Here is a 13,690-nt window from a genome sequence, read left to right as displayed (position 1 = left end):
CCATCTCACCCTGTTCTGGCACTCCCTCTCAACACATTCAATCCTGCTACTTCCAACTCTTTCACTCCAATACTCACTACCCTATTGATCCACTTCACAGGTGGTTCGAAATTTAACGTTGACAAATGTAAAGTGTTGCACATCAGAAAAAATAACAATCGCGTAATGAAAATGAACGTAATGAATGGCCAACAACTTTCTGCAGTAAGTAAAGAAAAGGATCTTGGAATCACTATATCAAGCAATTTAAAGCCCGGTCAGCATTGTTCAGAGGTAGTTAAAACTGCAAACAAATTGGTTGGCTTTATCGGACGAGTCTTTAATAATAAATCGGAAAAAGTAATATTAAAACTGTATAATTCGTTGGTTTGACCCCGTCTAGAGTACTGTGTACAGTTTTGGTCTCCCTACTACAGAAAAGACAGAAAAGTTGGAACGGGTCCAACGAAGAGTAACAAAGATGATTCCTAGGTTGAGAAATTTGTCATATGAACAAAGGCTTAAAGAAGTAAATTTATTCAGCCTATCAAAACGAAGAATGCGAGGCGATCTAATAGAAGTGTTTAAAATGTTTAAAGGATTCAGTGATATTAATGCGGAAGATTACTTTACAATTGATCGATCAAATAGAACAAGAAGAAATCACAATTTGAAGATAAGTGGTAAAGATTCTCGCACGAAGCTAAACACTTCTTCTTCAATCGAGTTGTTAATGTTTGGAACTCTCTACCTTGTGATGTCGTTGATAGTACAACAGTTACGGCCTTCAAGAATAGATTAGACAAGTGTTTTGAATCCAACCAGCAACTAAGATATTACTCATTGTCGTAATAACGTTAAGTTCTTTCGAATACTGGTGTCCTTGTCTGCTTTTATCACCCGCTTAGTGGTAGCAGTAATGGTAGTTCTTTCCTCTTTCCTACATTAATTCCATGCAGTTTTTCCATGCTGCATGGTTCTTTTTCCTTTCCTGCCAGCTTTGGCTGGAGGGATGGGGGGGTGGGGAGGAGCCTTCGCCTTTGCTGTCCTTCATCTTCCACCTTTGATTAGATAGTTAGTGTAGCTTGTCACAAACAACTTCGTAAGGACCAGCAGGTCTGCTGTTGTTTGTTCTTCCTTTGTGTTTCTTTGTGTTCCTTTGTGTGGTCTTCCCCTGACACCCCCTCCCTCAATCCTTCCCTCATACACTCTCTTCACAAATTCATTCTCCTCCATTCTCATCACGTGTCCAAACCATCTCAATGCACCACGCTTCACCCACTCCACCACTCCACACTCCACTCCTTTCGCTGTCACACCCATACCAAACCTCTCGTGCACACCTTCATTACTTTCTCCATCCTATCCTGACACACCACATGCACCTCTTATAGAACTCATTTCCACTGCACGTATTCTCAGTGCTGTGGTGCATTCCATGTCCACGTCTCTGATGCACATGACAGAGTTGGCAGGATAATACTGTTCCTTATTCCCCTCTTTACCTCCATGCTCACACTTCTTCCTTTCATAACTCTCTCCAATGCACCTACTACCTGTCTGCCCTTCACTGCTCTTTCCCTCACCTCACCTTCCATACTTCCATGCTTACATGAAACAGTCCCTAAATATTTAATCTCAGTCACCTCCTCCATTCTCTCCTCCCCTAACCTTATCCTACACTTCGTTGTACCCTCTGCTCTAACTCTGTACGGCTTTGCAAAATCAATGAGCTGCTCTCTCGCCCTCTCAAATACCATAACCTTACTCTTTCCAGCATTCACTCTCAGCTTTCTCCTCTTACACACCCTGTCAAACTCATCCACTATCCTCTGCAGCGTCCCCTCATTCTCTACCAACAACAATGTATCATCTGCAAACAGGCCCACAACCAATGACTCCTCTGTACATCTCACTTTCAGCCTTGGACCAAGCTCCCCCACTCTGGCTTTCATTTCTCTCATACAACCATCCATGTACACATTAAAAAGCCATGGTGACATCACACACCCCTGTCTCACACCCACACTAACACCAAAACTCTCACTCAACTCACTGTTCACGCGTACAGAGGCACTCGCATCCTTATAGAAGGATCGGATTCCCTCCAGCAAATGCCCTCCCACACCATATATCCTTAGAACATCCCACAACCCCTTCCTGTCAACCTGGTCATATGCCTTCTCCAGGTCCATGAATGCAGCAAACAGCTTCCTATCCTTTTATGAATTTTTCAGCTAACATTTTGAGTGCAAATATTTGGTCTACACGACCCCTCCCTTTCCTAAAAAACCCTTGTTCATCACCTACACTCTTTTCAGTTATTTTTTTAATTTCATTTAAAACCCTCCCATACACTTTTCCTGCCACACTGAGTAGACCTATTCCCCTGTAACTATTATAATCACCTCTGCTCCCTTTTCCTTTGTACAGCGGCACAAAAATAGCCTTTCTCCAATCTTCTGGCACCTCACCCTGTTCCCATGCTAGGTTACATATCCATAATATCCAATCTACAACTACACCTCTTCCATACTTCAACATTTCTTCTGTTATGCCATCAGCTCCAGGGGCCTTTCTTACTTTTAACTTTTTCATTGCCTCCTTTGTCTCACCTCTCTCCACCCTCCCCTGTGGATCTGGCCGCCCTACATTGATCTTTATTCCTACACTACAGTCACTTCTGCTCTCCCTCCCACACTCTCATTACAGTTTCAAAGTGCTGCTTCCATACTTCCCTTATCTCCTCATTCCCTCTCACAAGCACCCCATCTTTCCTCTTCATGCAAAAAATGTCATTCTTTTCTCCCCTCTTTTTTTCTTTTAACTTCTTTCCAGAAAAGTTTTTGATTCTTCTGGTATTTTGCTGAAATTTTCCTACCAAAATCCTCATCCACTCTCCCTTTACTCTCCCTAGCCAATCTCTACCAACATCTTACTCTCTCTGTATTTTCTCTCCTATCTTCCTCTCACTTCCTCCGTCACATTTTCTTGTAGTTCCTTCTTTTCTCCTCAACTGCCTCTTTTATCTCATCCGTCCACCACACACTCCCTTTCTTTCCTTATCCACATGACCTATACCCAACTACTTCCTCAGTTGCCCTGACCTCTGAACTTTTAAAAAACTCATAAACCTTCTTCACTCCTTCACTGTTTTCTATCTGTGCTCTTGCTCTTCCATGTATTTCCTCCACTTTCCTCCTACAGTACCCTCTTGAGTTTTGTGCTATCCGAGTTTCACAATCCTTGAGTTTCACGGTTAGTCCTAAATTCTTACCATCCCGACTTTCACGCATTATCACCCCGAGTTTCGTGCTGCTTTGACATGTATGGGTCACGTCTACTTACCGTTAGCATCACGCACGCTACCTTAAAAGGTAGTGTCGCACTGGACATTTTCCTTCAAACATTGTGGCTATGGCAAGAGACTCGAGTACTGCCTGCGCGAATCCTGTTAGCAGGTGGACGGTGGAGGGATGGCCCTGATTCCTTACGCCTGCCCGTGGACTCCTGGCCTCTACTCCCCAGTGGACCCGCATTGGACCTCGACGGCGACCCGGAAGTGAAGCAGGGATTTTTCGCCCTCACGAAAGAAGCGCAGGCGCTGAACACGATCGACCAGCTGCTGTTCCGTTATTCGTCCTGGTACGGCTGACAAAGGGTAGTAGCCTGGCTCCGCCGGTATGCTGCCTGGATCATAGAGGGCTGACCCAACAGCTCGGGCTCCCGCCCTGCAGTGACTGAGCTCCAAACAGCCCAGACTGCCATTCTTAGCTATGTGCAAAGGACCCACTTCCGGGATGATATAGCGGCTCTCCGACGTGGCAAACTGACCAAGAAGAGCGGCCTCTACAGGCTGGAACTGATCCTTGACGCCCAGGGCCTCCTCCGTGTGGGAGGTCGGTGGTTGGATGCATCGGAGGGTGTCACTCCCAGCCACCCCCTATTCTCCTCCTTAAGACTCACCATGTGACAGCCCTGACCATCCGGGACATCCTCGTCTTTTTGGCTCGGCACTCTGGGAGGAAACACACCCTGGCTTGCTTACGTGGTCAGTACTGGGTAGTCGTGGGCCGCCCTTTGATCGACCGGCTCCTGCATGACTGTTTCATTTGTCGCTGGGTGAACAGCAAGCCACTGGTACAACGACAGGGAATTACCGGTGGAAAGGATCTCTGCTGATAACCCCCCATTCACCCACACCTGGGTCGATTGCTTCGGCCCTTTCAGTGTCACATGCATTAGGAGGTCAGTGAAATGCTTCGGCTGCATCTTCACCTGCCTCAGCTCCCATGCTGCACTTTTTTTTTTTTATTATTATTATTATTATTATTATTATTTTTTTTTTTACTTTGCTGCCTATTGCGCCGGTAGGCATCTTCCCGGTGGGCCCTGATGGTCGGCCCAAGGCTTCTTCCAGGTGGGGCCTGATTGTCGGCCCAGCCCGTTCTGGCGCAGGCGTGTGTTTATAGTGGCGCCATCTTGCAATTTAGAAGTCCTGGAGTCCCTCGACGCCGATGCTTTCCTCAATGCCCTCACACGCTTCATCGCTCGACTCGGCCTGTCTGCGAAACTCTTCTCTGACATAAGGACTAACTTCCAAAGGGCTGCTAAGGATCTCCGCACAGCGGCCTAGGGCTGGCGTGACCACACCAAGGTAGAGGAGGGACTGCATCGAAGGGCCATTGAGTGGTTCTTCCAGCCTCCCATGGCCTCACACATGGGTGGTGTGTGGGAATGGCAGATCTGTTCAGTATGTAAGATCCAGAGGCGTTCCTAGAGAATTTGATGCCCGGGGCGGAGCATAATTTTGCACCCCCTCCCCAGGTAAAAGTATATATATATATATATATATATATATATATATATATATATATATATATATATATATATATATATATATATATATATATATATATATATATATATATATATATATATATATATATATATATATATATATATATATATATATATATATATATATATATATATATATATATATATATATATATATATATATATATATATATATATATATATATATATATATATATATATATGTATATATATATATATATATATATATATATATATAAATTTTTTTTTTTTTTTTACAACAAAGGAGGCAGCTCAAGGGCACACAAAAAGATAACAATAATAAAAAAAAAGCCGCTACTGCTGCTCCTAAAAAAGAAACAAAGAGGTGGCGAAGGAAGATCAAATACGGGAGGAGAGGTGTCCTGATACCTCCTCTTGAAAAAGTTCAAGTCGTAGGCAGGAGGAAATATAGATGAAGGAAGATTGTTCCAGAGTTTACCAGCGTGAGGGATGAAAGAGTGAAGATGCTGGTTAACTCTTGCATAAGGGGTTTGGACAGTATAGGGATGAGCATGAGTAGAAAGTCGAGTGCAACGGGGCCGCGGGAGGGGGGGAGGCATCCAGTCAGCAAGTTCAGAAGAGCAGTCAGCGTGGAAATATCGATAGAAGATAAAAAGAGAGGCAACACTGCGGCGGAATTTAAGAGGTAGAACACTATCAGTATTAGGAGGAGAGCTGATGAGACGAAGAGCCTTAGCCTCCACTCTGTCCAGAAGAGCTGTGTGAGTGGAGCCCCTCTACACGAGATGCATACTCCATACGAGGGCGGACAAGGCCCCTGTATATGGACAGCAACTGTGCAGGGGAGAAGAACTGGCGGAGACGGTACAGAACGCCCAGCCTCGAGGAAGCTGATTTAGTAAGAGATGAGATATGAAGTTTCCAGTTGAGATTTTGAGTTTAGGATAGACCGAGGATGTTTAGTGTTGAGGAAGGTGATAGCTGGGTGTTGTCAAAGAATAGGGGATAGTTGTTTGGAAGATTGTGTCGAGTGGATAGGTGGAGAAACTGTGTTTTTGAGGCGTTGAAGGACACCAGGTTCTTCTTGCCCCAATTGGAAATAATAGTAAGGTCTGAGGCTAAGCGTTCTGCAGCCTCCAGCCTTGAGTCGTTAAGTTCCTGAAGGGTGGGTCTTCTATTAAAAGAAGTTGAGTAATGCAGAGTGGAATCATCGGCTTAGGAATGGATAGGACAGTTCGTTTTGGAAAGAAGATCACCAATGAACAACAGAAAAAGTGGGAGATAGGACAGAACCCTGTGGGACACCACTGTTAATAGATTTAGGGGAAGAACAGTGACCGTCTACCATGGCAGAAATAGAACGGTCAGAAAGGAAACTGGAGATAAAGGTACAGAGAGAAGGATAGAAACCGTAGGAGGGTAGTTTAGAAAGCAAAGATTTGTGCCAGACCCTATCAAAAGCTTTTGATATGTCCAGCGCAATAGCAAAAGTTTCACCGAAACGGCTAAGAGAGGATGACCAAGAGTCAGTTAAGAAGGCTAGGAGATCACCAGTAGAACGCCCCTTGCGGAACCCATACTGGCGATCAGATAGAAGGTCAGAAGTGGAAAGGTGCTTTTGAATCTTCCGGTTAAGGATTGATTCAAAAGCTTTAGATAGACAAGAAAGTAAAGCTATAGGACGGTAGTTTGAGGGATTGGAGCGGTCACCCTTCTTAGGCACAGGCTGTATGAAGGCATACTTCCAGCAAGAAGGAAAGGTGGATGTTGACAGGCAGAGGCGAAAGAGTTTGACCAGGCAGGGTGACAGCACGGAGGCACAGTTTTTAAGGACAATAGGAGGCACTCCATCAGGTCCATAAGCCTTCTGAGGATTGAGGCCAGAGAGGAATAGAAAACATCATTTTGAAGAATCTTTATAACAGGCATAAAGGAGTCAGAGGGGGATGAGTAGGAGGAATATGCCCAGAATCGTCCAGAGTGGAGTTTTAGAAAAGTTTGAGAGAAGAGTTCAGCCTTAGAGATAGATGAGACGGCAGTGTTGCCGTCAGGACTGAGGAGTGGAGGAAAGATGAAGAAGTGAAGTTGGAGGAGATGTTTTGGCTAGATGCCAGAAGTCACGGGAAGAGTTAGAGAAAGCAAGGTTTTGACATTTTCTATTAATGAAAGAATTTTGGTTAGTCGGAGAATAGATTTGGCACGATTTCGGGCAGAAATGTAAAGTTCATAATTAGCATTAGTTTGAAGGCTCTGGTACCTTTTGTGAGCTACCTCTCTATCATTGACAGCACGAGAACAAGCGTAATTAAACCAAGGCTTTTTAGCGTGAGGAGTAGAGAAAGAACGAGGAATGTATGCCTCCATTCCAGAGACAATCACCTCTGTGATGCGCTGAGCACACACAGAGGGGTCTCTATCCTGGAAGCAATAATCATTCCACGGGAAATCGGAAAAGTATATCCTCAGGTCGTCCCACCGAGCTGAAGCAAAATGCCAGAAGCATCGCCTCTTCGGTGGGTCCAGAGGGTCTACAGGAGCGATAGGACAGGATGCAGAAATAAGATTGTGATCGGAGGAGCCCAACGGAGAGAACAGTTTGACAGAATAAGCAGAAGGGTTTGAGGTAAGGAAGAGGTCTAGAATGTTGGGCCGATCTTCAAGACGGTCAGGAATACGTGTAGGGTGCTGGACCAACTGCTCTAGGTCGTTGAGGATAGCAAAGTTGTAGGCTTGTTCACCAGGCTGGTCATTGAAAGAGGATGAAAGCCAAAGCTGGTGGTGAACATTGAAATCTCCTAGGATGGAGATTTTAGCAAAGGGAGAGTGGGTCAAGATGTGCTCCACTTTAGAATTCAAATAGTCAAAGAATTTTACATAGTTGGTAGAGTTAGGTGAGAGATAAACAGCACAGATGTATTTAGTAATAGAATGACAATGAAGTCTTAGCCAGATGGTGGAAAATTCAGAAGAGTCAAGGTCGTGGGCACGAGAGCAACTGATGTCGTTGCTCTTCTGGACAGAGTGGAGGCAAAGGCTCTTCGTCTCATCAGCTCTCCTCCTCATACTGATAGTCTTCTACCAAATTCCCTCTTAATGTTGCCCTGCTCTTCTGAACTTGCTAACTGCATGCCTCCCCCGCCGCTTGCACTCGACTTTCTACTCATGCTCATCCCTATACTGTCCAAACCCCTTATGCAATAAACTCTGGAACAATCTTCCTTCATCTGTATTTCCTCCTGCCTGACTTGAACTCTTTCAGAGGAGGGGTATCGACACACCTCTCCTCCCAGAGACTCTTTCACCTCTTCTCTGGATTCTCTTTTTTTAGCAGCCTCTGGTTCTTTTTTTTTTATAATGTTTACTTTTTAACATCCAGCTTTGGATTGAAATTTAGGATAGAGATAGTAGGAGGAACAGAATAGAGATTGCTGTCAGTAGCCTCAGAAACCTGTGTTTCGGTAAGGAAGAGAAGGTGAGGTTTAGAGGAGGAGAGATGATGTTCCACAGAATGAAAATTAGAGCGAAGACTGAATGTTGCAGAAATTGAGAAGAAAGAGGTTGAGGAGTTATCAACCCTCTGCGGGTGCCAGAAGGGGGAGTCCTCCTGGGGGTTAGGTCCCCCAAGGCGAGGGACCCGAAGGCTTGGTGTATGTGCGCCATTTGAAATTTTAATTTTGGGAAAAGGTATATATGTTGTGTGAATGTAGTGTGGTGTGGATAAAGAGAGGATCTGTCTTTATAGAGCATGCTGAACTACTCTCCGGTGTTGGTGAGACAATAGGAAACAGTTAGTGAGGACATAGGAAGGGTCTTTGGAGGCTTCAGCTCCTTCTCACCTCCCATATATACCTCACAGGGAGTATATATATATATATATATATATATATATATATATATATATATATATATATATATATATATATATATATATATATATATATATATATATATATATATATATATATATATATATATATATATATATATATATATATATATATATATATATATATATATATATATATACAAAGGAGGCAGCTCAAGGGCACACACAAAAAAGGAAACAATAATAAAAAAGCCCGCTACCCGCCACCCCTAAAAAGAATCCAAAGAGGTGGCCGAAAGAGAGGTCATTTCCTGGAGGAGAGGTGTCGAGATACCCTCCTCTTGAAAGAGTTCAAGTCGTAGGCAGGAGGAAATACAGATGAAGGAAGATTGTTCAAGAGTTTACCAGTGTGAGGGATGAAAGAGTGAAGATGCTGGTTAACTTTTGCATAAGGGGTTTGGACAGTATAGGGATGAGCATGAGTAGAAAGTCACGTGCAGCGGGGCCGCGGGAGGGGAGGAGGCATGCAGTCAGCAAGTTCAGAAGAGCAGTCAGCGTGAAAATATCGATAGAAGATAGAAAGAGAGGCAACATTGCGGCAGAAATTAAGAGGTAGAAGACTGTCAGTAAGTGGAGGAGAGCTGATGAAATGAAAAGCCTTAGGTCGGTATTATAAGACACTTGCGCTTCCCACATCAGTATTTCTAAACGTCAAAGAGAGGATCAATTTCGTCCTAATGAGTGTTTCTTTAGGTTCATGGTACAGAAGAAGGGCCAAACTACCACCAGGGTCATAAAAATACTTCTGAAAATGCCCAAAACTCCTACGAAAGCCTTGTCAAATATGTGTGCTTGGGCGATGACATGTTTAGTAATACGGCCCTTAGACTCTACTCTGTCCAAGAGAGCTGTGTGAGTGGAGCCCCCCCACACGTGAGATGCATACTCCTTACAAGGGCGGACAAGGCCCCTGTATATGGATAGCAACTGCGCGGGAGAGAAGAACTGGTGGAGACGATACAGAACATCCAGCCTCGAGGAAACTGATTCAGTAAGAGAGGAGATGTGACGTTTCCAGTTAAGATTTTGAGTTAAGGATAGACCGAGGATGTTTAGTGTTTAAGATGGTGATAGTTGAGTGTTGTCGAAGAATAGGGGATAGGTGTTTGGAAGATTGTGTCGAGTTGATAGGTTGAGAAATTGGGATTTTGAGGCATTGAAGGACACAAGGTTCCTTTTACCCCAATCGGAAATGATAGTAAGGTCTGAGGTTAAGTGTTCTGCAGCCTCCAGCCTGGAGTCATGTAATTCCTGTTGAGAGGGTCTTCTGTTGAAAGAAGTTGAATAATGCAGAGTGGAGTCATCAGCGTATGAGTGGATAGGACGGTTTGTTATGGAAAGATCTTTGACGAATAACAGGAAGAGAGTGGATGATAGGACAGAGCCCTGTGGAACACCACTGTTAATAGGTTTAAGGGAAGAACAGTAACAGTCTTCCACAGCAGAGATAGAACGGCCAGAAAGGAAACTGGAGATAAAGGAACAGGGAGAAGGATAAAATACGAAAGAGGGCAGTTTAGAAAGCAAATACTTGTGCCAGACTTTATCGAAGGCTTTCGATATGTCTAGTGCAACTAAGAAAGTTTCACCGAAACGGCTAAGAGAGGATGATCAAGAATCATTTTAGAGAGCAAGAAGATCGCCAGTAGAATGCCCCTTGCGGAACCCATACTGGCGATCAGATAGAAGGTTAGAAGTGGAAAGGTGCTTTTGAATCTTCCGGTTAAGGATTGATTCAAAAGCTTTAGAAAGACAGGAAAGTAAAGTTATAGGGCAGAACCATTCTGGAACCTTTTGTGAGCTGCCTCTTTATCTTTAATAGCATGAGAACAAGCATGATTAAACCAATGCTTTTTAGCATGAGGAGTAGAGAAAGAACATGGAATGTATGCCTCCATTCCAGAGACAATCACCTCTGTGATGCACTGGGCACACACAGGGGTCTCTCTCCTGGAAGCAGTAATCATTTCACGGGAAATCGGAAAAGTACATCCTCAGGTCGTCTCACCGAGCTGAAGCAAAATGCCAGAAGCATCGCCTCTTCAGTGGGTCCAGAGGATGTACAGGAGCGATAGAACAGGATACATAAATAAGGTTGTGATCGGAGGAGCCCAACGGAGAGAACAGTTTGACAGAGTAAGCAGAAGGGTTAGAGGTAAGGAAGAGGTCTAGTATGTTGGGCTGGTCTCCAAGATGGTCGGGAATACGTGTAGGGTGCTGAACAAACTGCTCTAGATAATTGAGGAGAGCACAGTTGTAGGTTTGTTCACCAGGCTGGTCAGTGAAAGAGGATGAAAGCCTAAGCTGGTGGTGAACATTGAAATCTCCCAAGATGGAGATTTCAGCCCTAGCATGTGCCGGAGCAGAAGAAACCGCTTGTGTGAATGGGGCCTTACCCTTGAGGCCTTGCATGTTCAAACGCGTGCTCCCTCAACAGACTTTTGCCGCTCGTGGGTGGGAAGCGTCAGGCTCAAGTTATTTAGTGGGGAAAAGGGAGTAAGTATTTCAAAGAAAATTAAAAGGGGACGTCATGAAAATTTTTTTGTGAGCCACCCGACATTTTCACACTGAGGTGTATCCTGTACCTATATAACCAGAAAAGAGTGTAGAATCAAAAGTCGTGCTTAAAACCTTAATATGATGATAAACAGTTAAACACTAATACAGTGGTTCTCAATGTTTTTTCAGTGATGGCGCCCTGAACCTATATAAACCCTTTTGTGGCACCCCTTTTTCACCCCCTCCCCCCTCCTCACATGAGTTAACTTCTTATACACAATACTACCTCTTTAAATTACTTTAAATTAATTAAAATTATTATCCATATTTAAATCAAGATTAACATACAGTACAGTACATGCCCAAACATATAACTCATCAGTAGAACTATTAACTTAAGAGTTATAAATGCAAACTAACATAAAAAGAAGAAAAAAGGCATGATTCAAAATTCATGATAATCTTGTGGTACCCTTAGGCACTGTCCGTGGCACCCCAGGGTGCCGCGGCACCCAGTTTGAGAACCTCTGCACTAATACGTACACACGGCACACGCGGCCAGACAGCCACGCCTGGCAGCGTCACAGCCTCTTACTAACAAACTTTTAAGGTTCCTTCACCCTACTGTGTGTCATTGTACTAGTGTGGTGCCGCGAGTCATGTTTGTCCTGAGCCTCTACTGCCATGTTTTGGTGTGTTATGTACACATTTTGCCACACACGTCACCGCCATAACCAAGCACACAGCACACACACACCGCCACAATGCACAGCCCCCATGCAGCCCTCGCCTCCATCCTGCGGGCCCCGGTGCACACAGCCCCCAGCAGTCTTGTATCTTAAGATCTATGTACTAAAAGGTTGCCAAAAAAACTATACCTTACAGCAGCAGGCGTTCACAATTACAGCCTTCAGTCACCAGTGTGCACGGTGCAGCACTCAGGCCTCTGTGGCATGGCGCGGCGCGGCGGCGGCCATACTGACATGCTACATGCCTATTTATGTGTGATATATAAATATATATATATATATATATATATATTATATATATATATATATATATATATATATATATATATATATATATATATATATATATATATATATATATATATATATATATATATATATTCATTGTTTTGAATGTCCTGCCTTAATTTATTAGGCTATTATTATTATTATATTATCCCCATACATTGTTTACTATTCCAGCCAGACAAATTCAGAGACAACCACTGAAAAGCAGAAATAACTGGCTGACTATCATCATTATTATCATCATTCTTATCATTATAATGATAATTCTTCTTCATCAGTTCTTCTTCTTATCATTATTGTTATTATTATTATATATACGCATGATACTTCAGTCACTTAACGACGATTTCGGTGTTCTACATAAAATGAGAATAATATTTAAGATAATAATAATAATAATAATAATAATAATAATAATAATAATAATAATAATAATAATAATAATTATTATTATTATTATTATTATTATTATTATTATTATTATTATTATTATAATACAAAAGCATGCGACGGAGATGTTTCCGTGACGAGCTTGTTTTGTTTCCGTCACGCACTTAGGCGTCTCCCCTCTCACCTACCTACAATACCGTTTAGCGAGATTCATGCTCCAACAAACATTTACATTCAAGTTTTTAACATCACATGATAAAGTTCAGTTTTTCAGCTTCAACATTATGCAAAAATATGTTCTTTTTAGTAAATAAAATATCTGCTACAAGCAAAGCAATTAATCTGCTACAGTCATATGAAACACAAGGCTCCATCACTCACGGTATCCCGCGTGGCTGGAGCTGGGTAATCAAAACTCTATCATTATCCACAGCGGCATTATATATGCCGGCATGGCTGGAGATCTGGGGGGTCGGGGGCCCGGGGGTCGTGTCTCCTTGTGGGGTTCCCCCCCACACTACCTTCTACAAATGAGTATGGCAACAAATGGGGCTCCCAAATGGACCATCTGGGGGGGCGGCGGGTCCCTTTGTTGGGGGCCTGGGGGGGCGTCTGCTTATATGATCCCAACACCCCTTCCCTTAGCTATGTCACTGAATTTAGCCATTAGACTTGAGCCTGTATCATGGCACCTCCTTCAAGCTGTCACCCGGGGCGGACCGCCCCCCCCCTTACTACGCCACTGGTAAGATCCTCTCTTCCATCATTGGCACCCAGCGGATTGATGACACCAGGCTGCACACGTTCTGTGAAGTCGAAGCCACTCTCAACGGTCTGCCAATCACAGCCGCCCGAGGTGATGCCTCGGATCCTGTGGTGCTTACTCCTGATCATCTTCTGCGTGTCGGGGCTGGTCTCCACTTACCCTTGGAAGACCACTCCTTGGGTGATGCCTTCCATCGCCGTTGGACCCACACTCAGGCTCTGGCTGATCGTTTTTGGAAACGCTGGAGGGCGGAATATCTCCACACCCTCCACATGCGTCAACGCCGGATCG

At 43.7% G+C, this 13,690-nt stretch overlaps 1 protein-coding gene across 4 annotated transcripts in view; it reads left to right on the top strand.

The window, feature by feature from the left end:
• The window catches only part of LOC126997311 (zinc finger HIT domain-containing protein 2-like), a 107,271-nt gene that overhangs the window by 43,429 nt on the left and 50,152 nt on the right, over positions 1-13,690 (top strand). The gene's annotated exons all lie outside the window — the stretch shown is intronic.

Source organism: Eriocheir sinensis, chromosome 12 (assembly GCF_024679095.1).
Source record: "Eriocheir sinensis breed Jianghai 21 chromosome 12, ASM2467909v1, whole genome shotgun sequence".
NCBI classification, from domain to species: Eukaryota; Metazoa; Arthropoda; class Malacostraca; order Decapoda; family Varunidae; genus Eriocheir; species Eriocheir sinensis.
This window is presented reverse-complemented; position numbering and strand designations above follow the sequence as displayed.